Here is a 23,954-nt window from a genome sequence, read left to right as displayed (position 1 = left end):
GCAAAACTGATCAATGCCTGCAGACCTTTCCTGTCTACTGACAGCTGCACGATCTTTGCGAGAGCCCTCATACTATCAAGGATTGACTACTGCCACTCACTGTTTGCTGGCACCAATGCCCGCAACATTAAAAATCCTGCAAATCATTAAAAATAACGCAGTACGCGCATCCCGAAATAGCTCCAAAAAAGACTGCATATCCGCAGCCAGACGTAACAACCACTGGCTCCCCATCCGAAAACGCATCAGGTTTAAAACATTAGCACTGACCACAAATGCATCTCTAACACTGCCCCCACCTACTTGTCCAAAAGGTTCTCTAAGACCCAATCAACCAGACCCACCGGGGATGCCTCCTCACACTTACTCGTCACTCCTAGGTATAGGCGCCAGAAATCAGGGGCAAACAGCTTCCCAGTGATCACTGCCAAATCCTGGAATGCCCTCCCGCTGGCCTTAAGGTCAGATAACTCCTACTGGTCCTTTTGTAAGGGGCTCAAAACCTGTCTATTCTCTCAAACATCCAAAACCCCAAACAAATGTAATAGTATATCGTGCCACCCCCAATTTCGCACAAACACACACTAGAAACACTGCTGCTCACTTTTTTTTTAAAGTAATTTTTATTATTTAAACAATAACACTCAACAAAACAAGTCAACAGTGCATGTCATAATTATCAAGAATCAAACATATTTCCATAAGATGGTCACTGTATTCCTTTTACCCTGCCCCCTTAACTCGAGCTTACTATCCTTCACTTCCCACTTCGGTTCCTTCTAGAGGTCATCCTAATCTGTATTTCCGGAGGAGTCCTGATCTTCTGGGAGACCTTGGGTGGATCCATACAGTGTGGCTACTAAATGTCTCCAAGCCATTAGAGTTTCTGTCTCTTCCTCCTCTCCTCTGTTAGCCGCCTCATACCATATCGAAGCCCACCAAATATTCCGCAAAGCCATCAAAACCAATCTTTTTAGCTGAAAGCAAAATACCTATTATCACCCTTTACAACTGTAAATGCCATACTGTTATTTTCGCTATGTCTGCAACGCTGTTCATATCTGTATGTCATGCAGTCTGTAACTGGAACTGTAAATAAGAGACCCCTGGTCGCTCATGAACCTGTAATTCAAATCTTCTTACATATTCTTGTAACAGCGCCTCAATGCCTTCGGGCTGCAAGTGCGCTATACAAATGCAAATAAATAAAATAAATAAATACCACTGTTTCGGCATCTGCCCATTTCAGGAGACCATGCCACCACACCACTATTTTGCATCTAAGGCTCACCTTCCAGCCCATAGCAATTCTACGCTTAGCCAGTATGTAGGCCAGGTCCTTCAATTTGCTCACATATCTCAAGTTGCAGAGTCTTACAAAGCCTCCCACCATAAATGCCCATACGGATTCCACATCCAGCAGTATCCCTTTCGCGGTCAGCCGGTAGATGACTTCACCCTAGAATTTCCCAATCTCTGGGCATGCCCAGAACATATGTACCATCCAAGCATTCACCTCCCCGCATTTAGGACATGCTTGTGTTTCTGTGCTCTTAAATCCAGCAACCCTCTGAGGGGTCATATATGCCCTATGAGTTATATATAGTTGAATCTGCTGCAACCTCACATTTCTGGATGCCTTTTTGTGATATCTCTGGGCCCTTTCCAATAGCCCATCGAGCATTGGCATCCCCACTTCCTCCTCCCAATCCTGTCTCAACTAGGTCACCTCCTTACCCACCCTAGACATCAAGAGTTCGTAGATTCCGGAGACTTCATGTCCTCCCTCTGAAATGTCATAGAATGTTTCTACAGTTTCATCAGGTTGATCTGTAAGCACCGATTCAGGCCATGACTCTCTCACCCTCCGCACCATTCTTGTATAGGTAATATATTGACCCGGTGTAGCCCGGTTTCCTCTACCAGTTCTTCAAATTCCATTACTTTCCATTCTTTCCACAGGTCTCTCAATGTTGCTATACCCCCCGGTTCCCAGTGCCTACGAATCATCTTCCTTAGTTGCTCGTCCACACCCCCCAATGCCACTAGCGGCATCTGCGGGGAACATGGGGTCGGGTTCTCCACAACCTGGCAAGCTTTACGCCATACCCCCCATCCCAGTTCCAACAGCCTTGATCGCCCCTTCAATTCTAATTTAGTCACCCATATCACCTCTTTCAGAAAGAATGGGGCACATTCAGATCTTAGCAGTCTGGACTCCGCTGTGGGTTCTTCTGACAGCCATTTCGCCACATACTGTAGTTGACTGGCCAAGTGGTAGATCTCGAAGTTGGGCAATTTTATACCCCCTTATCATACGTGTTTTGCAATTTCCACAAGGCTATCCTATTCCTGGTGTTGTGCCAGATAAAGCCTCTACCTAGTTATCATAAAGGGGATGTTCACAAAGAAATGCAACAGCCTAGGCAATGCGACCATCTTCAGCAGCGCCAGCCTCCCTACCATGGCCAGGGGGAGCTTTGCCTAGAATCTCATGCTATTCTCCAAGTTTGCTACTGCCCTCTCCGTGTTATGTGTGTGCTCGTCTTCCACTTTGTGATATATATCTACTCCAAAGTACCTGAAAGTTCTAGTCTCCCAGGGTATCTGCAATGCTGGTAGGTTCTCCTGCGGGATCCCTGTGTATCTACCCAGAGGGAACAGGCTCGATTTCATGGGATTAACTGCAATCCCTGAGAGCGACGCAAATCGCTCCATTACTTCCAAGATATATTGTAGGTTCTCCTCTGGATATCTCAGGTATAACAACATGTCGTTGGCATACAGTGATATGAGATTTGGTCCCCCCTTCGTATAAATTCACACCGTTTCGTATTGTTGTCTCAGATATATATCGCTAGGGGTTCTAATGCGAGGATGTACAGCTTCGCGGACCAGGGGCAACCCTGTCTGGTGCCCCTACTGAGCTGCCATTTATCTGAGATAGTCGCCCCGTCTTAACCCTAGCTATTGGGAACTGTAAATCAATTTAACCCATTTTAGATTCCCGGGCCCTATTCCGTATACCTTCAGGGCTGCCATCAGTCAAGGCCATCTGACTGAGTGAAAGGCCTTCACCGCATCTAGTGAGGCAATTGCAATTTCCTGCACATCCTCTTCTGATTGTTTTATGACTCGATGAAGTCTTCTAAGGTTGTCAGATATGCTCCTATGTAGTACATATCCAGTCTGGTCCAGATGCATGAGCTTATCTATGACCCGTCTCAATCTGCCTGCCAACACCGCCATGATAATCTTGCTATCTTGGTTTAGCATGGATAGTGGTCTGTATGACCCGCAGTCCATGCTAGGTTTGTTCGGCTTGAGGAGCGGGACAATGATTGCCTCCCTGAGGGATTCCGGCAGTCCGCCTGTCTCCCATGCCTAGTTCAGCATATCCAATAATGGGGGGAGCACCTCCGTCCCATACATTTGTAGAACTCACTAGGGAGACCGTCGGCTCCCGGGGCCTTGCAGGTAGGTAGCCGCTTGACTAGTGCTTCTAGTTCCTCCAATGTGATTGGGGCATCTAGGTTCTCTCTCTCTTCTGCGCTCAGCTTCGGCAAGCCTATATCCTCTAGAGTTTCCACTATCTCGCTCAGTTCTCCCCCTTCCACGTCTCCATACAATTGCTGGTAGAATTCAAGGAACCCGTTATTCAAACTCTCTTGGGTGTCTAGTATTTTAACATTCTTTCCGTTTATTGCTCTGATGGCTAGTCTGGGCGACTCTTTTTTATATAACCATGCCAGCAGCCTTTCTGGCTTGTCCCCACCCGCATGTTGCCTTTCTGTATACTTCTTATAGTTTAAGTTACACAGCCTCTCCCAGTGCCCCCCACACGCCTGCTGTAATTTATGTATAGCTTCGGCAGCCTCCGGGGAGCTATCTCCCTTATTTATGATCGCTTCTAGTTCCAATTCGGCTTTTTGTAGTTTCTGGATTATTCCACCCTGGAGCCCTTTGGATTTTGCTATAGCTGATCCTCTCACCACCCCCTTAAAGACCTCCCACAGAGTGCCCGCCGAGTCTATGCTTCCGGTGTTCTTTTCAAAATATTCTATGATGTCCTCTCTCAGGTCCTCTCTGAACACTGTGTCTTTCAGTGCCTCAGCTCTGAGCCGCCATGTGGGGATATTTGCTCTGGGGGGCAAATGTTGCCATGTTATGATCAATGGGGAGTGGTCCGAGAGGACCCTCGCTTTGTATTCTGCCTGCATTATCTCCCCAGTCATCTCAGAAGAAACGAACATGTAATCTAGCTTTGTGTACAAGTTTTGTGGAGCCGCATAGTGCGAGTAATGTCAGTCTTGTGGGTGGCACATTCTCCATATATCTTCTAGTTGTAGTTCACCCACCAGGTTCCACAACGTTTTGCCAGCTGGAGTGGGTCTGTTTCGTTGTTCATCCGATCTATCCATTCCGGGGTCCAGTGTACAGTTAAAGTCACCCCCCCCATATGACTGCTCCTCCCAGGTACGGGCAGACTTTGCTGTACAGGGTCTTAAAATAGGCTACAGTATCTTGGTTGTGGGCATATGTGTTGATAATGCACACCTCTTTATTTTCGTCAATCCCCTATCCTCCCATCCAAGTCCACTGTAGTCTGTGTTAGCTTAAAAGGTGCATGCGGGCCGATCCAGGTAGTTATCCCCCTTGCGTATGCTGAATATGTTGCCCCGATTGTGGTCCCCTTCCATTTTCCCTGTATCACCTCCTGTTTGTCCTTTGTGAGCTGGGTTTCTTGTAACAGAGCTATATCTACCTTATGCCTCCTCAGGAAAATCATAATTTTGTTCCTCATTTAAATAACTGTTGAGCCCTCTAATATTCCAGATCATTATCTTGAGGCCTCCCATTTTCAGCCATAGCGTATGCCACCTCTATCCCTTCTCCTCATTTGTGTTGTGCGCAATAGCGCGTGGGTGTAAACCCGTTCCCCAACTAATTCCAATGCAAACTCCGCAACTCCCCTCCCTCCCGCCTACCATCCCGTCCCCAACTGTTGCCCAGCTCCATCCCTGGATCTCAGGCATCCCCGCATTTGGTCCTGTCCTGGCTAAGCCGGTGCTAGGAGCCCAGCAGGGGTTACCGCACTATCAGTAACCCGACTACCCTATCTAATGGGGTATGAGTTTGGGTTCTCTTCATCTCCCACTTTTTGATATAACAACTCTGCCCGTCGCTGCCTTACATCTTAAATCTATAATCAAGTTACAATGTCACAGTTTATACAGCACCACAGCCTCTGGAACCATTTTCTCGTTACTCCGTGCTGCTCTTCTTCTGATCATCTGCTCCCGTCGGACAGTTCTGTGCGTCCAGCCACTCAGTCGCTTCTTCTGAAGTCTCGAAGAAAATTGCTTGCTTCTTAAGGATCACCTTCAGCTTTGCCGGATACATCTGCATGTATTTGTAGCCCGCATCTCACAGTCTCCTTTTCACTGTTCCAAAGTTCAGTCGCCGTCTCTGCACCTAGAATGTGTAGTCCGGGTACGCAGTGATAGACGCGGAAGCCCTTTGTATTGTACTTCCTTTGCGGAAGTGTTCCAGAATCTTTCCTCTGTCGCAATAGTTTAGTATTTTGGCGAAGATTGGTCTTGGGAAGGCTCCCGGGGGGTGGGGCTTCTTGTCATAGCCCTATGCGCTATTTCCACCTAAAATCCTTGGGTGAGTGCCCCTCCTTCTATTTCTTGCAGCAGCATGGTCTCAATATACTCAGTGGGGTTCGGTCCTTCCTGTCCCTCCGGGAGTCCCACAATACGTATATTGTTTCCCCGTGCACGTCCTTCGGCTTCCTCAGCTCTGTTCTCCAGGTTGCTCACTTGTTGTTGCAATGCGTGGATCTCTGAGGCATGCAATGCGCAGGTGGCTGTGTTAGATTTCACTTCTTTCTCCAGCTCGCTTGTTCGTTCCACAATTGTCCTTACATCCTGTCTTAGTAGGTTAACGTCCACTTGTACTGCATCAATTTTAAACTCTAGAAACTCTTTCAGCGTGGTCATTGCGGCCTCCAGTTTCGTTTCCCATGTCTTTTTCAGATCTGCAATGGCCTCTAGTATCTGCTGATCGCCGGGTGCTGGGGGTGTTTCCGCCTGAGCACCCCTTTCTTTGTTCCTGGACCCCTCCATTGTTTGTGGTGTTTTAGTAAAGTCCTCGGATTGTGGATTGCTTCCCCTTTGTCTTGGGCAGCTTGGATGCCATTGCACAGTCTCAGCGTTGCAGTTCGAGATGTTCGGGGCCTAGGTGCCCAATGTTTGTGCTTATGCCCTCCTGCTCAGTGCTAGGTTCAGTTTGGAGGCCCTTCACTATATTGTCCTGGGTCCAGGGCTCCTCCTCGTGTACAGGGTACTTGGGTGCTCCGTGCGGCCTCCAGAGGCTTCTACTTTCTCTAGACACGCCTTGGTTTGTTTGTTTGTTTATTTGTTGTGCGCGCCGGACCCAGAGGTATCAGGGTGCAGTTAATAGAGAACTTACAGCTTAGTTACAGAAATTAGTAAAGGTAAGGACAGGTTACCTCCGTGTTACAGGATGAAGGTAAGCAGCACGAGTATCAAGGCATATGAATGTAGAAAGCAAAACTTTACAGAAATTTACATATTTAACAATACTATAACAAAAATACAATGCAAACAGGCAGGGCTAGGTTAGTGCGGTAAAGGAAATTGGGTAACAAATCTTTCTCTATGAGCCTTTTAATAGTATTCTTTCTGAATTTTGTAAATGTTTGGTCAGATCTGAGTGTGTGTGGCAAGGAGTTCCACAATTGTGCTGCCCTAACTGGGAAGCTGGACCCTCCAATGGTGGACAGTTTGAATCTTGGCACTTGAAGACAGTTAGGGTTGGCTGTTCTAGGCGGTCTGACTGAGTTTTTTCTGATAAATCGTTCTGATAGGTAGCAGGGGGTTTTGTTGTTAAGACATTTGTGGATGAGGGAGGCTGATTTGAGATTAATTTTTTCTTGGGTGGAGAGCCATTTATGTTTCCTTCTTATTTCGGAGATGTGTGCTCTTCTGGGGATGCTTACGGCAGCCCTCAGAGCATTATTTTGTAGCACTTGTATTCTATTAATGGTTTGTTCATTTGCCCCCATGTAGAGAGTGTTACAATAATCAAGTTTTGATAGGATGAGGGCTCTAGAAAGGATTAAGCAGCTGTCAACTGACTGGAATTGTTTTCCTGCTCTAATTAGTTTACATGTGTAGGTAGTAGATGAAGCCAAAGAATGTACCTGTTTAGTAAGGGATAAAGTTGAGTCGAGATAAAAGCCTAGAGTTTTTACTTCTCTGGCGACCTTAATAGTATTCCCATCAATGATGAATGCCGAATAATTAAGGTTGAGATTTGAGATGCGAGTTGCGGTGCCCAGGATGATGAGCTCTGTTTTGTCATCATTCAGACACAGGCCATGGTTAGCCATCCATGCCTGAACGATGCTGTAGAATCTGTTCACTCTGTTAATCTGGTTACTCCGTTGTGGCTGCGCTTCATAGGTCCATGTTTGGTCCGTGCTCTTTGATGCTCCAGGGGAGATGTATGTCTCTATCAGTATAGTTGGCTGCCCACGTGTGGTTTGGAGGGCACTGCGCTATGCAGCAACCACATGCAGGGGAGTTGCTGGGTCTAGAAAAGACCCGGGGCTAAGCTGATGTCGGAACTGTTGGGACTGAGGGCTAGCTAGTCTTTTGGCTGTAGCTCCTGAGATTCTATCCGGGGCTACAACCAAAAGATCAGGGGCTATAGCCCCCTTAGCCCCCCCCTAGCAACGCCCCTGACCACATGTATCTGCACGGCTCACACCCCAGTGTCACGTATGTTGCAGCCGTTTCTTCTCCTAAGTGTGGGGCTCTGGCTCTGGCTGTGTTTATCTAGGTGCATCTTGCCTTCCCAAGCCCCCAGGGAGTTGCACTCCTTGTTCCAGTGTTCATGTGTCACTGTCTGGGTTAATTGTGTTGCTTGTGGGTTATAGAATGGGGCCACCTCTGTGAGTCTCCGGGTTGCCCACCCTACATTGCATGCTCCGGTGCACGTCCTCTCCAGCGCTGCACCCCCTGTGGCTGCTGTGCTATGTTATGCCGTCTTCCTTCCCAGCGTTTTCCGCAGTGTATGCTCTGGGATGCCCCCTCCTTCTGAAGATTCGATTCAGTGCAGTGCCAGACCCACGGCCCTCTCCGCCTGACTCTATATATCCTTGTTAGCATACGTGGGCAGTCTGTGGTCGCAGTGTTGTGAGGGGTACGGCTGCCTCAACTGGTCCAGCCGACCTCCGTTTCGCATTTAAAAGTCCCCCTCTCCTGAGTGACTCCAATGCGGTCACACCATGTAATGGGTGCCCGTCCGCGTGTACGCTGTCTCCAGCGTTGTCGGGTGGTATGTGTTGCGCATCCATGCGCTGGGGCCCGATGCCCCTTCTGTGTGCGCACACTCTTGGTTCCACCCAGTGTGCAACCCGGGGCCGGCGCTGGCTCTCGCTCTCATCTAGCAAGCGCTTACTTCGGTGTGCACCTGGGCTCTTCCGCTGCACACTCACCGCAGTAGGATTTCTCAGTTGATGACCAGGAACTTCGCTGCTCCTTGCTCACAGTGTTCAGTCATTCGAGACCTTTGTTAACCTGGGCGGCCATTTTGTCTCTGCGTTCTCTGAGGTGACACTCCTAGTTTCCAGCAGATATCTTCCTTTATTTTACATTGTTAAGGTTCCAGCTTAGATCGTCGCGTGCCTCCTGCTTTCCCATGAGTGTTCCTCCTTTTGGAACAAGTAGAACTTGGTTTTAACGGCGGGCAGTCTCAGGATGAGTATCGGAGCTGCGGGAGCTCCGGAGCAGCCCAGCCTCTCACATGGCTGGTTAGCCACGCCCCCGCCCACTGCCGCTCACATTATGGCACTCTCCACCTTGTCAATTATTCCTACTGCGTACCTGCAATGTACTGTATTTAACAATGACTGTAACCTGTTGTATCCCATGTACTACAATGCCAGTTATTGTTCAGAACCTTATCTGTATCTCCTGCACTTTCCATGACTATTCCAGCTGACGACTGTGACCTTGCTAAAGCTAAGCATTATTGTAACCTGCGCCCAGATGCCCCCAGGTTTGCCACGCTTTGTAAATGCCAAAATAAATAAATGAATAAATGAATAAATAAATAAATACATAAACAGGTTTTTTTCATAGCAAACCACTGCTTTTCCCAGAATCCCCAGAAAGTAAAATTTGCAGAATATTACACCTTTTGCCACTGGTAGGTGAAATTTATATTTCCCTGGGATCACTGTAGCCCTTAAAGTAACATCATACGGATCAGTTCCTTCAATTTTTCATGTGCCAATCATACTCTTATCCTCTCTGGCACATTTCTAAACACATATGAGCCTTACACAATGTGTTCCATAAATTGGACGATTGTATTTTAATACCTAAATACCAAAATGTGCCTCCTACTACTTCTGTCTCTTCCCCATATTGTGACATTATATGCTTTTCTTTGCAAGACACCCAACGCATATTAACATATTTGAACTGGTAGCCCTCTTGTCATCCTGTAATCATTGAAGTTGTTGGTGCCAATCAGAACCCTTGAGACAATATAGCCCTGCCTGTATTGCACACTTTGATACAACCCTGGGATAACCTTGCCACCATTGTGAGCATTTTGAAAAGGGTATACTATGCTAGAGTGGGAGAGGACACTCGTTCCAATATTTTATGCTGGCTCCTTCCTTAAAGCTCCAACCTTTTATGCCCACTCTTTCCTCACCAACCTATTTTGCACTCCCCTCAACTGTGTGAAGGATGGCTCTAAGAACCCTGGTCGATATGCACTTATATAGTGATCAACAGTTTACAAGTATCCTTTTTCACACAGTAATGCCAATTGGTGATTGTTTTTTGAGGGACAACTTGCAGAATTGTTTTTCTAGCATAGGTACCTTATAATTACTGTGGATACCAGTTAAAACAGCACCATTGCTGGTAATTCTTAAAGAGGCCCACTTGACATTAATCTGGTGTACAAATGACCCCATGTGCTGAACTGTCCACTCTAAGGCTTTGACTCTACTCCCATTGCTAGCTTCCCATAATATTATAGCTGTTGCCATAGATGTCTTTAAAGACACACTTACCAGCAGGATATTTTTCAAAATGTATTACAATTTTTTTCAAAATAAAGATGAGTCAAGAAGGTTTGTGGAGACTAGACTACAAAGGTCACTAAGCTGCTCTGAATCTCCACGTGGGCTCCCTCCACCCTAGCTCAGAAACCCCCATCCTGACAGGGCTCCCGAGACTGCTAACTACCAATAGCTATCCCCAATTATGAAGGTCTAGACTGCTATAAGGGAGGCCGCAATCTATCTCTCTCCCATTGCAAATTCCTAAGGGACAAAAAATGGCACTCCACCCTCCCTACTTTCTGTCTCCTTCTCCTGCCTCGGTTCTGCTCCCTCTATTTCTACTATTCTTCCCTGTTTGTTATTACCATGTTCTCTCTCTCTCTCTCTCTCTCTCTCTCTCTCTCTCTCTCTCTCCATCTCACGTTCTCTTTCTCTCTTTTTTCAGCTCTTCCTCAGTCCTCCCTCCTCATTCTCCGTCACTCTTGATTCTCCAGCCACCCTGCCAACTTTCCAAGTTCCACGCGTGACTTCACAAGCCAGTCCTCCTTTTTGCTTCCATTTGCATGATGGAACTTGTAGTTTTGTTTTTCTCATTGCACCGGTGGCCCTACAAGTCCCATCATGCAGTGTGAAAAAAAACAGTACTGAACAGAAACAAGATTTTGCCTGGAACTGGGAAACTTGGCAGCTATGTTTAATGGCCCTGCCCAGCGGAGACCCCAACGCTTCCCGGCGGGTCCCTGTACCTCCCTGGAGGGAAACGCACTAACGTTTCCCTCCAGGATTGCTGGGGTGCTGTCGCCTCCTTTGGGTGCCTGCCTTGCCTGTGGGTTGACCATCAGTCTGTCCAGTGGCGGTCACAGGGTGCTCCAGAGGGAAAAGCTCTGTCGCTCTCCGGCAGGAGCTCCAGGATAGTTGGGGGTGCTACCCCCTCCCTTGGGTGCCTTCCTTGCACGTAGGTTGACCATCCCCCTGCCCAGCAGATGTCCCTGGGGGCCTGCCATTCATTTGCCAGGGCACCAGGAGCCATTCGCGCCTGGGCCCATTGGAATGCATTGCACTACTAGATGGCTGCGCTCCGAGCTCAGTCATCTGGTAGTTGCCCATAGAAATTAAGGCAAGGACCAGATGGCTGCTTCCTCTGGAGGTCTGGATGAGCACTAATTTGAAATTATTCTACAGCTGGGTCTATAAAGAGTCTGAACACTTTTGTCCAGAACCCCCTCAGCCCCCCTCTGTCACTACCCTCTGTCACCCAGGGTAATCAGATTACAAGAAAGCTTAGTCACCTTCCACCAGATTATTGTAGAATGTGTGTATGGGTCCCTACTGCGCTCCACTCAGTTCTCGTTGCCCAACCTGGGCTACATGGTGAAACTAATGTAACATGCCAAGCCGGCCGAGGGCCGCACTCCATGTGATTTCCCAGTAGAGCTTGGCCTGCTGGGAGTGCCCTGCCTGCCCACAGCAGGAAGGGGAGCCTTTGGTGCTTTTCCAAGAGGCCAGCTTTTTTCCAGGCAGCAGGACTTGCAGTGGACAGCAGGGTGGCCTGCCTGCATGCTGCCACATTATACATAGGATCGATTTGGCACACTTTGTCCATCTAGGGTTGGATTTCTTGGCCGGTCTCCTCTGTTGTTTCAAGTAATTAGCTTACACCTGCCTTGGAATTGTGTCCAGGGTATGTCTGCTCAGTTATGCCCCCTTACATGTGTGGCTCTTGCCTTGGAGCAGAGCAAAGGTCGGGCAATCCAAGTGATCAGACCTGAGTGGACAGGGTTGGGTGGTTCTAGCAGGCCCTGTAAGCCATTGATTTGCCCCTTTCTCCTGCAGTTTGGAACGATTGTTACATGGGATGCTGACCCCCTTGTCACCATGCTGGTGGTGGCACGTAGAAAACCCCTCCCACTTTAAGTTGTGTCTGTCCCCTTCCACCGCCTGGAGGAGGCTGGCCAGCCCTTGGCCTTGCCGTTGACCTGTCCACCCACCCCTACAATTGTTGGGGGGGCAATTTGATCCTTGGGTCCCACAGACCTCTGAGGGCATGAAGGGTGACCACAGGCAGGCCTGCTGCTCCCCTGGTTTCCAGCCTCCAGCAGGTGCGGCAACCTGGCCAATCCTGCCAGTAGCATATGCTTGTCTCAAAGATTAAGCCATGCATGTGTAAGTACACACTGACGGTACAGTGATACTGCAAATGGCTCAATGGCTCATTAAATCAGTTATGGTTCCGTTGATATCTCCATCTGTTATTTGGATAACTGTGGTAATTCTAGAGCTAATCCTTGTGGAAGAACGCTGACCTCTCGGGATGCATGCATTTATCAGACCAAGATCAATCCGGCATGGCTACTTTCGTGACTCTAGATAACCTTGGGCCAATTGCACGTCCCTGTGATGGCGACGATACATTTGGAAGTTTACGCTATCAACTTTCAATGGTACTTTCTGTGCCTACAATGGTGACCATGGGTAATGGGGAATCAGGGTTATATTCCAGAGATGAAGCCTGAGAAATGACTACCAGAGTCAAGGAAGGCAGCATGCGTGCAATTACCCACTCCCAGCTCATGGTGGTAATGACAAAACATAACAATGAAGGAGTCTTTCGAGACCCTGTAATTGGAATGTGTAAACTTTAAATCCTATAATGAGGATCCACTGGGGGCCAAGTCTGGTGCCAGCAGTCATGGTAATTCCAGTTCCAACAGCACATTTTAAGGTTGGTGGAGTGAAAAAGCTTGTAGTTGAATCTACCGCCTGGTCCAGGCGAATACGTGGAATGCTGACTGCAGACCCAACAGTGAACGATGGAGTTAAAAAAACTCAGAATTTAAATTCTCCTTCCCTTGTTTACATATACTGTAGATATGGTTTGAAACCATCTGGTCTTAATAAACCTTCAGTGTCACTTGGACGGATATACAAAGCTACCCAATAACCTGTGGGATCAGCGTGATTTTAAGTTATTTACCTTGCGCTTGCTATTCCCTCTGTGGATACTATCATTAGCCTGGAAAAAGGCCTGTGTATAGGTCAAAACACATGTTGGCTGTGTTGATCTTTGACATTTGGACATACTAAACGATTTTGTTTAAGTATAAATTGTCACAGGGCTGATTCTAAACCAAGTTAGTATAATTTCTTCCAATTAATCATTGAAGCGCAAACGGTTCAGTGCTAATTTAATGGTTGACTTTTATATGTCGCTGGGTATTGCCACACCCTTGCTCTGACATCTGCAGCACCTCTCATAAAATATCTTTCTTTTATCACTCTGGCAGAGTAGCACAAACATGTGGTTTCCCGCCTCTCTTTTTTATACTTTCTGTGCCTACCATGGTGACCACGGGTAACAGGGAATCAAGGTTTGATTCCGGAGCGGAAACCTGAGAAACGGCTACCACATCCAAGAAAGGGATCAGGCGCACAAATTATCCACTCAAGACTCGGGGAGGTAGTGATGAAAAATAACAATACAGGACTCTTTCGAGGCACTGTAATTGGAATGAGTACACTTTAAATCCTTTAACGATGATCCGTTGGAGGGAAAGTCTGATGCCTGCAGCCACAGTATTTCCAGCTACAAAAGCTTATATTAAAGTCACTGTGCTTAAATAGTTTGTAGTTGGATCTTGGAATTGAGCTGGCGGTCCACCGCATGGCGAGCTACTACCTGTCCCAGCGCCTGCCTCTCGGCGCCCCCTTGATGCTCTTGACTGAGTGTCCTGGGGGCACGTAGAATTTACTTTGAAACGATTAGATTGTTCAAAACAGGCCAGTCACCGGAATACTTCAGCTAGGAATAAGGCAATAGGACTCTGGTTCAATTTTGTTGGTTTTCGAACTTTGGCCATGATTAAGATGGACAGTGGGGGGCAGAGGTGACATTCTTGGACCGGAGCAAGACGAACCAAAGCAAAAGCATTTGCCAAGAATCTTTTCAATAATGAAAAACGAACGTCAGAGGCTCGAAGACTATCAGATACAGTCGTACTTTCGTCCATAAACAATGCTGACTAGCAATATGGCAGCGTTATTCCAATGACACACAGAGCAGCTTCTGGGAAACCAAAGTCTTTGGGTTCAAGGGGGAGTATGGTTGCAAAGCTGAAACTTAAAGGAATTGTTGGAAGGGGACCACCAGAAGTGGGGCATGTGACTTAATTTGACTTAACACAGGAAACCTCGCACAGTCCAGACATGGAAAAGATTGATAGCTCTTTCACAATTCTGTGTGGGGGTGGGGGGAGGGGGTCCAAGGCTGTTTTTAGTTGGTGGAGTGATTTTTCTGGTTAATTCTGATAACGAATGAGACTCTTCCATGCTAACTAGTTACGCGACACCCCACCCCCACAGTCGGCATTCAACTTCTTTGAGGGAAAAGATCAAGCAATAACAGGTCAATGATGCCCTTAGATGTCTGGGGCTGCACGTGTGTTACACTGAATGGATCAGCACAGTGTCTACCCTTCGCCGACAGATTGCGGGTAACCCGCTGAACCCCATTCATGAAAGGGATTGGGGATTCCAATTATTTGCAATGAAAAAGAAATTCCCTGTAAATGCAAGTAATATGCTTGCGAGATTTAGTATCTACCCTTTGTGCACACCGCCAGTCACTACTACCAATTGGACAATTAAGTAAGGTCCGCAGATCGGCTCCACCGGAGACAGCAATGGCCCTGGGGGAGCACTCAGATGACAACCAAACTTTTCCTCCTTGTAGCATTTATGACAAGGTGGCTTTTCTCCAAAGGGTGGTTTGGTCTGTCGTTCTCCTTCCGGTTTCTCTTTCTAAAGGGAGAGTACAGAATCACTGCCTTCCAATCTGCCATACCACCAACCTATGTCCAAAATACCCTCCATTTGCCCGTCCACTTCGACAGTCCTGCACATGACTCCCAGCAAACACCTGCCACGGCCATGCAGATGCTTGCTTCGAGGTCCTCTCCACATGGTGTGCTGCTGTATGCGCCCATTTCTATCCGCTTCGCCAATGGTTATTGGTTGCAACTTGAAATCCACCTATCCACTGTAAATACTAGACCATTGGCAGGCTAATGCCACTGATCCAGTGCCTAGCCACACCATTAAAGTCTGCCTGCCAATGTCACTTCAGTGGTGTATCCGTGCACTGTTGCAATGTTAACATTTACAGCACAGGCACACCTAACGTACTGTATAGGATACAAACACCTCTTACACCTCTTTTTTATCCCATGCAGTACCTTCGTTGTAGTCCATGCTGTAAATATTCCATCTAATCCCAACACATATGCAGGTAGCATTAAAAAATGGGAGATATTTAAAATACCAAATGCTTTTATTGTTACCTCCAAACTCATTGTCAGTGGCTACAAATGTAAAGGCACAAAAAGTCCACTGTGTGGTTGGAAATTCTCACTTTGATTTTGTTCCAAGCATCTTCTAAACCTGACTTGTGATTCCCCATTTAGATCTGAATACAGTGCCCATCCTTATTTTCAACACACTTGCATGCACATTGCTGGATGGCAATACAAGTACTAGAGTTATTTTCCAAAATCCTCATTCTGCACATTGATCTCAATTAAAGTTTTCATCCTAATTGTCTTTTGACATTCTGTCCGTTAAAATGAAAGGGGATCTGTGAAATAAATATTTAACACAAGATAGATAGAACGGTAAATGGAATGATAGATAGATAGACGGATACATAGATAGATGGATTAGATATATTCATTTATAGATACTTAATTAGATGTATAGATACAAAGACAGACTGATAGAAATTATTTAAAATGTACGTGGTCGTAAGTAATGTGTTTTGTTCGCACTAGCTCATTGGCCATGAGGAATAGTAATGATAGAGGAAACAGAGAGAGGGGGACAGAGGTAGGGAGAGAATAGGCACGCATAGGGGCTCATTCTGAGCCTGCTGGTTCGGAAAGAACGGTGCGGGTAACTTTACCGGCACCGTTGTTTCCGTACCGCCATATTACAACTCTGAATGCGGGCGCCGTCCTGCCCGGCAGGTCAGACCTGCCAGGCAGAACGGCACCAGCCCGCAGAGTTTTCATGGAAGCACCGGCACTGTTATTAACAGTGCCACTGCTTCCGTGTTCCCCACCAACATAGGGGAATGGGGAATTACAATTTTCTGGCGCTTGACTTTCCGGTCAGCCGGGGTTGCAATCCCCCTGTGTTACTGGGAAGTCAGGCACCAGTAAATCATTACGGGTCCGACGGCAACCTGCCGGTCTTACCGGCACGGTTACTGCTGGACCCGTAATGAGGCCCATAGAGTCAATACTGAATGCAAAGTTATCAGTGTAATATAAAATTACGTTCCCCTGCAATTTTTCAAAAATGTTCTTGTGATCTGAAACTCACCTCTTGGTAATTTGGAGTCATCAGTGGTTGTTCTGAAATATGCTGTCTCGATTCTGCGTGCTGTCTATTTTCTCTCTAGGTTTGGTCCTGTCGAAGGTTGAACAGCATGTTTTGGGCAGATTTATGTGCATGTGGTAGTTTCATACATTTATATTTTGAATATGAAGTTTTCTGCATTTTGTTGTGTGTTTCTCTTTGTTCTTAAAGAAGTTGCTTTAAAAACTGACTGTTGAATGTTTTGTTCAGGAGCCACAGTTGGATGATGATGATGATGGAGAATGTCACAGGTGTGCTGACCCCTTTTCTGACAAACACTACAAATCCCGAAACAGCTATGTCTACCATTCATGAAGACGCAGATAGCCATCAGTACATAAATCTATTTGCCCGCTGGAACTTCTTCACCATCGTGTCCCTCTCCATTACTTGCATTCTAGGGGTCGCAGGAAATGGACTTGTGATTTGGGTCGGCATCTTTAAGATGACCAGGACAGTCAATGTCATCTGGTTCTTGAACTTGGCCATCGCTGACTTCATCTTTGACATCTTCCTTCCCCTTCACATTGTGCCGATGGTGATGGAGCATTATTGGCCATTTGGAGACATTCTCTGCAAGATAACCAAAACAATATTATACCTGAACATGCTGACAAGCATCTCCATCCTTGCTGTCATAAGTATAGACCGCTGTGTTTCTGTGCTTTATCCAGTTTGGTCAAGGAACCACCGAACTCCCAGCCTGGCATGTAAGATTGCATTTGCTACTTGGCTGTTTGCAGTCATCCTCAGCTCTCCATACCCAGCCTTTTATGAAGCTATAACATTTTGGGATAGAAATGTCACATACTGCTTTGACACCTATGGGATTCAAGAAGAGGATGGGGTTGTCGTGATTATGCGCTACAAGGTCATGATCATTACGAGATTTGTGTCCATGTTTGTGGTCCCATTCATAATTATCATCATTTGCTATGGGGCCATTGCTTTAAAGATTAAGAACAGAAAGCACCAAAGTACATCCAGCCGGCCTTACACGATCATCATCACTATCATTGTTCTGTTCTTCATCTGTTGGTTTCCATTCCACGTCTTTCCCTTACTGGATTTTTATATCTATGATCCAACATATTGATTCTTCAAATTAGGTGTAGTAGCTGAGGCTCTAGCAACCAGCTTGGCCTATTTCAACAGCTGCCTCAACCCCATTCTGTATGTCTTCATGGGCAGCGACTTCAAAGATATTTTGAGAAAGTCTTTCTTGACTGTCTTTGAAGGAGCATTTAACGAGGAACTTACTGTGGAAAAGCTGGATGGAAGAACCCCACCCAAACCTTCATGCGAAGTAGAATCCCAGTTGCTCTGAAGCTTCTCTACAGAGACAGATATGTCTTTGCAGTATGAATAATACAGTTAGATATCTAAGTATAAGTTCCATATCAGTATAGAACCGTGAAGCAAAGTGATAGGGTGTTTAACATCAGGTGGGGCAACTAAGCCCTCCCATCAAAATGGCCACTATGGACGTCACTAAATAAACGACGTTCCATTGGCTACACAAACTATAGGACCCTTAGTTACGCGGTCCTCTATAAATGGTTGGCTTCTAACCCGCGTCAGTACTTTTCCACCTACGTCTAGCAGCACGCAGATTGAACATCAAGGTGCTAGTGGGCTCATCTAAACACTAGCTTCCCACCAATTAACCTATCACTCCATCATCACCTCAATGGTCCAGTGTCAATTAGTGCTCTGAAGTTTGGCCTTGAGTTTGTACTGTGCTCTGAGAATTTTTTAAGGAGTGAAGTCACAGCCTGCCCTTGTGCGTAGGTGTGACCACCTCGATCGTCCAATTTGTTCCTTCCACGTGACTGGACACCATGAAATCGATCCTTTTCGTGTATTTAATATAATTTTTTAATAGTCCTCTGACGTCTTTTGTTTTACTCACGCCTTCTGAACAGGACTCTCCTGTCCTTTCACACAATTTGTATCCAATGTCAACCAATTCCTGTTTGATAAGACTTTGGCTTCTTGGCTCATCCAACTGCTGAGATTCATTTGTAATTAAAATTGCAACACACTGAAGTGAGGCCTTCTTGTTCTGTTCAGCACTGCATTAGAATGTGTATTGGAAACATCCATCTTTTATTTCTCCATTTGCATCTATATATATATATATATGTAAATTCGCGCTTGCCGTGATCTATTTACTATAAAGCTTGAAGCTAGCTTTCAAGATGACTTTGCTTCTTTGCATTTCTGTGGCATCTGTACACGTATAAACTAGCTTATGTCTTCATCTGTGTCTTTGGCATAAGCTTCTTCACCTTGCTACCAAGATGTCACTTATCCTTAGTACTTTTTTGATGCCTTATAGAATATCTGCATTCTCTGGTCTCTTCTGTGTGCGTCATCTCTTTCTGTGTGACGTCACCATTCATCCTTGCCTTTCATCTGCTCCGCTTCTTCAGGAATCTCATTCAAATTGCCATCATATTGTCTTGCATGCAGGTATGGTTTTCTCAATGGGTACCTTGCCTCCCAGATTCTCTTAGGTACTGGTACTCTTATGGGTACTGCACAGAGTCCACGCTCTGCTCTTTGCTGGTTCAACTGTTCCGCATACTTCTCATACTCTGGTTCCCACTCTATAGGTAGTAAGGGCGGGGCAGTTGGAGGGGGGTACGTGGCTCCTCCTCTACACTTGTTTCTGCAATGCCTGTAAATATACAGCATGGGTCGAGACTTTGGCAAATAGAAGGGGTTTCACTGCAAAGATTATTAATTAATTTTAAGTCTGGTAAACTATTTTAAACTTATAATGAGACACTGTTAGCTATGACCAGCATCTAAAACAACAGATTCTACAACAGAAAGGCACCACTACAGTTAGACACTGTCACTGACATGCTGTGATTTGGCCATAGATTTGCATTTGGAATGTGTACATCACCAACTCATTTTTAAGTGATAGCAATTGGAAGCCTTCAACCCCATCAGAGATCAGGCCCATACAGATGTCAAATAGGGACATGAGGCAGCAGATGAAAAAGGACAATGAAAGTTGATCACAACGCCCTAAAATCTTCATTGCTTAATTTGTGGCAATGTTGTCCAGGGCTCAGGCCCAAAATATGTTTTACATCATCAGCACTTATGATGTACTTGCTGAAGAATGTCCTACCTTGTTGTGCTAATGGGACAGAAACTTGTACATGTTGGGAATCTACAAATTCAAAATATGCAATAGCCATTAACATCTAAGGCTAAGGGATCTCAGTGTGATTAGACTACACCGGTTTGACCCAAGATCGAATTTATGAATAGAACCCACTTAGGTTGATTCACTTGTGTTGTTTTAAGGTTGATTGATTTTTTTATGTGATATGATCATATTTATGATGACTTTTTTTATTGACTTTGTATGACTAATAAAATGTGTATTTTTTTAGTACTATAGTATTAAGAAAAAGGCTCAAGCTCTATTTCAATACGCATGGGGTATACTAACACATGCAGGCGCCAATTTGGCAATATATTGCCCAGCCACCTTAAGATAAACACATTATATACCAGATAGAGCTGCAACACCTTTATGCAAGCCGGGTTTGACAATCTGTGGGCTTACAGCTTAGCATGTGCCATACATGAGGCGGTCTTTTCCGCAAATGGTTTTACGACATTTTGCATAAAGTAGTGATGGCTTTGAAGTTATTGTTACCTAAGTGACGTATGGATATACTTTAAAGCAAGCCTCCTCTTTATTTCTTGTTTAATGTGGGTGCTTAGCAATTGCAATCCATGCTACATGACAGCAATGGCGACAACATTCGACTAAAGCACAAATTGTTTCGCCTTCACCACCCATTTATTGGGTTTGTCGACGCCTTTATCCACTTAAGGCTCCCTGTTTCTTCTCCATCTATCCTAATCAGGTGAGTTGGTATTTATGCCTTTGCTTCTCTGGGATTCACTGGCGCTGCACTCCCGAGAACTCACAGCCTTTTTGCTTCACAATTGGAATGTAGGGATTGGTTTTTCCCACTTTCATTAGACGTTCTTGTTCCTTGCCTTTACAGGCTCCTCTACTGTGGCCAACACATCTCTGGATTAATCTACAGTATGTTGGGACCAGTATGCCTGGTGAAGAAAATGGTATTCATCAGTTCTCCCGGCTTTACTTTGGTTATGGATTATGTTCCCAGTACAGTTGCCCTCAGATCTCAGATCTCTTTTTAACTTGTTGTTTTTTAGTCTTTCCCTTTCCTGTTTCTTTTATATATTTTTCTCTTAGGATGGATCTCCTGCTTTGGGCTTATTTGCTCACCGTTGGTTTTAGAACTTTGTATCATTGAATTGACTAAACATCAAGTGGCGCTCAACATCAGGGAGTACGCCGTCCTGAAGAAGACGGGCATCAACTGAAACACAGTTAGATGCTAAACCCTGTTGAAACTACCACTGTTAGGTTGACTCCAGTCCTTTCTCTAGTCCCAACGCCAATGTAGTCAACGAACGGCACCCCACTGCCATTATTTGTGAAAAAATGTTTCTCGTTTGAATGTATGTTAGTAAGATCTGTGTTAGTACCCCGCAGATGCACGTGCGAGCTCCGGCCTCCTTCTGAGTGATCCCCTTCACTCATTTGGGGTTCCAGGTGGTTCAGTCGTGCGCATGCGGTGTGGACCGCTTAGGCGGTTCCTTTTGAAGGGTGTGATGAGCTCTTCCACTGAGATGCACTTTATTCTTATCACTACGAGCTAATATTTAGTATGGGCCTATGCAGATTTAATATGCAAAAAAATCTTTTTATCTATTTGTGAAAAAATAATAAAATGACAATATTTTCTTTTTTAAATCGTTTTTGGGTTGATCTGTTGTGTCCTTTCTGGGTCCTCTTCCACTGTAGTCTGTTCTTTCCCCTCATGTATTTATTTTGAATTGTACCGCTTGACATGACCACTGTTTGAATATACTAACACAGATGTCAGATAGCCTGTCATTTTTTTACTTAACACTTAATTGAATGTCACAAATATTTTGCAGCATTGTAGATATATGTTGAATTACTCAGTAAAAGAGTTCATGCTCATGAGAATCTGCATTCTATTCACACATTAACAAGGGTCTGCAACTTATTCGATCCACAGATCTTTTGGAATACCACTCTCATCATCCCTAGCAAGCATAGCCAGTGGTCAAGGATCATGGGAGTCGGGTTGCAGACCCAGCACTAGAAGGAGTATACCTTGTGGGAGTGCAGTCAATTATCTACTCTTGTCCTTAAAAGCCTGTGTCCTCAAAACATGTAATATTGTTGAGAGGCAGATGAATACATCATACATAGCTACTGCCCTTCCCCGATCCACTATCGCACAAGGGAAAAACATTACTCACTATGGCAACCGTACCACCCCTATCACAGACAGACACAAGACGACATGAAAACACTATAAGTTCAAGATGGCAAATGTAAAACCAAACTAACATTGCAACATTATATGTTAATGCATTAGACGTTAAGCAAATATGCACTCAACATGAAGAACGAAAACACTAGGTGATATATGTTTTTATACACAAAGAACATTAACATGGCATCCATTAGACATAATGGGTCTCATTACGACCCTGGCGCTAATGGGTTAACGACGCCGTAACAGTCTGCGGCGCCGTTAACCCATTAGCGCCTAATTACAAGGTCCCTTTGCGGGACCCGACCTTAACGGCTGGTTTTACCAGCCGTTAAAGTAGGGACCCGCAAAGGTACCTTGGTGCTAAGTACGGTGCCAGCAATTTGCGGCACCGTACTTATCCCCTTCCTCATTCCCATTGAGCCCTATGGGGCAAAAATGGGAATGGGGAAGGGCCATGGAGTAAGGGGGAATTACCGCCCCGCCTACCTTGTAATGGGGTGGTAATTCCCCCTTTCTCCATGGCGGAGTCGGTAAGTTACCGGCATGGACCTTTCCACCAGGGTCGTAATGAGGCCCAAAGAATACTAACATAAGCAATGTATAAGCTGAAAGCAACATGAACGACATGCAAAAATAACTAACTAACATTGAAATGCAATGGTAATGAACAGCCATCATTTCCAAAATGGAAGCCCAAACACATGTCTAAGTAAATGAAAGGCTTCAAAGCTTCAAGATAATTCAAGATGCTGAATTAACAAAATACAGATCCGCGCAGAGCTCATGCAGTAGCTGCTAATCAGAACCAAGGTTACTGAGATATTAGTGAGGGTCGGAAGGTTGTAGTGAAAGCACAAGATATTAATTTCCAGCACAAAAAGAAAACTCCACGTCTAATTAAAGTCTGGAAGAGCACAGCCGACCATTGTAAGCCAGGTGCGAACAGACTATAAACCTAAAAAGACTCCATGAAGAGTAGCCCAAGAGAATCCCCAGTGGTAAACAGATGCATAACACTTGCATTAAAATTAGCTGAAATCCCATGATACGTAGTGTGAAATAATTCAAAAAGTATTCTCACCAGACGTGACCCATAACTGAAGAACACTGTGTATTCATTAGTAATGAACACAGATAGGACACCTGCCTCACTCCTCATGCAAAACCCAGACACGAGACACCGTACAAGGCCAGCAACATCATCCTGGTTTATGGCGTAGCAATAAGAGATGGTATTTCATTTAATTGAACGGAAGGCAGTCCAAGGACCTCTCTCCCACTACTTCTTTCTGGCTCATGTCTTGATGACCTGTCAGTTGCCCAAGGGAGGCCGGCACAGAGCCAACCAATCAAACCTCCAATGTTAGGCCACCCAGTACGTATTAGACTAACCAATAGTTTATTGTAGAGATTATGGGCCTCATTACGATGTCGGCCGTAAACTGCCGGTGCCACGGGCAGGTTGCCACCAACCCCAAAGACCGTTTCTGGAATCAGATTTCTCAAATGCCACCGGGACATTACATGCCTCAGTGGCACGGGAATGGAGACTCGGAAGCACCAGCACTGTTGCTAACGGTAATTCAATATTTTCATCCTCTGCGGTAGCTGGAACTGTCCTTTCCAAAGCCGGGTGTTGGGCTCTTGCTTGGGCACCAAACCCTTATCTTCATTTTCCACTGTGGGGAAACTCATTTGCCCCTCTGCAGGCAGTACTTCCCCCTTCAGGTGTTCTTCTGGGATTACTAATAGCGCTGAATGCAATGTGGCCAGCGAACAACAGACCCTCCATGATGCTGGGTGGTGCAAGTAAGCTTGTCGGCCACATATTCAGTAGTAATCCATCAGCGCTGCCGTTCCTTTCTTCATGTCTGTGATCAAGAGAGTTTTATTAAAATGTTTGTTTGTGCCGACAAAGACTGTACCTTTGCTGTGGAAACAGAGTATATGTTCTTCTTCCTTGTGCACTCGCTGCAGCTTTTCCATCGTTGCAATCCACGTCAGCTTTGTGATATGCTCTGTCCAGATTTTTGCACAGAAGTTGA

The 23,954-nt window shown here is 45.7% G+C and overlaps 1 pseudogene; it reads left to right on the top strand.

The window, feature by feature from the left end:
- LOC138528679 (formyl peptide receptor-related sequence 4-like) overlaps positions 1 to 21,350 on the top strand; it is a 29,214-nt pseudogene extending 7,864 nt beyond the window's left edge.
- The last annotated feature ends 2,604 nt before the right edge of the window (positions 21,351 to 23,954 follow it).

This window comes from Ambystoma mexicanum, chromosome 1q, assembly GCF_040938575.1.
Source record: "Ambystoma mexicanum isolate Mex_15411 chromosome 1q, UKY_AmexF1_1, whole genome shotgun sequence".
NCBI classification, from domain to species: Eukaryota; Metazoa; Chordata; class Amphibia; order Caudata; family Ambystomatidae; genus Ambystoma; species Ambystoma mexicanum.
The sequence above is the reverse complement of the archived record's forward strand: the minus strand, read 5'-3'. Positions and strand labels throughout refer to the sequence as shown.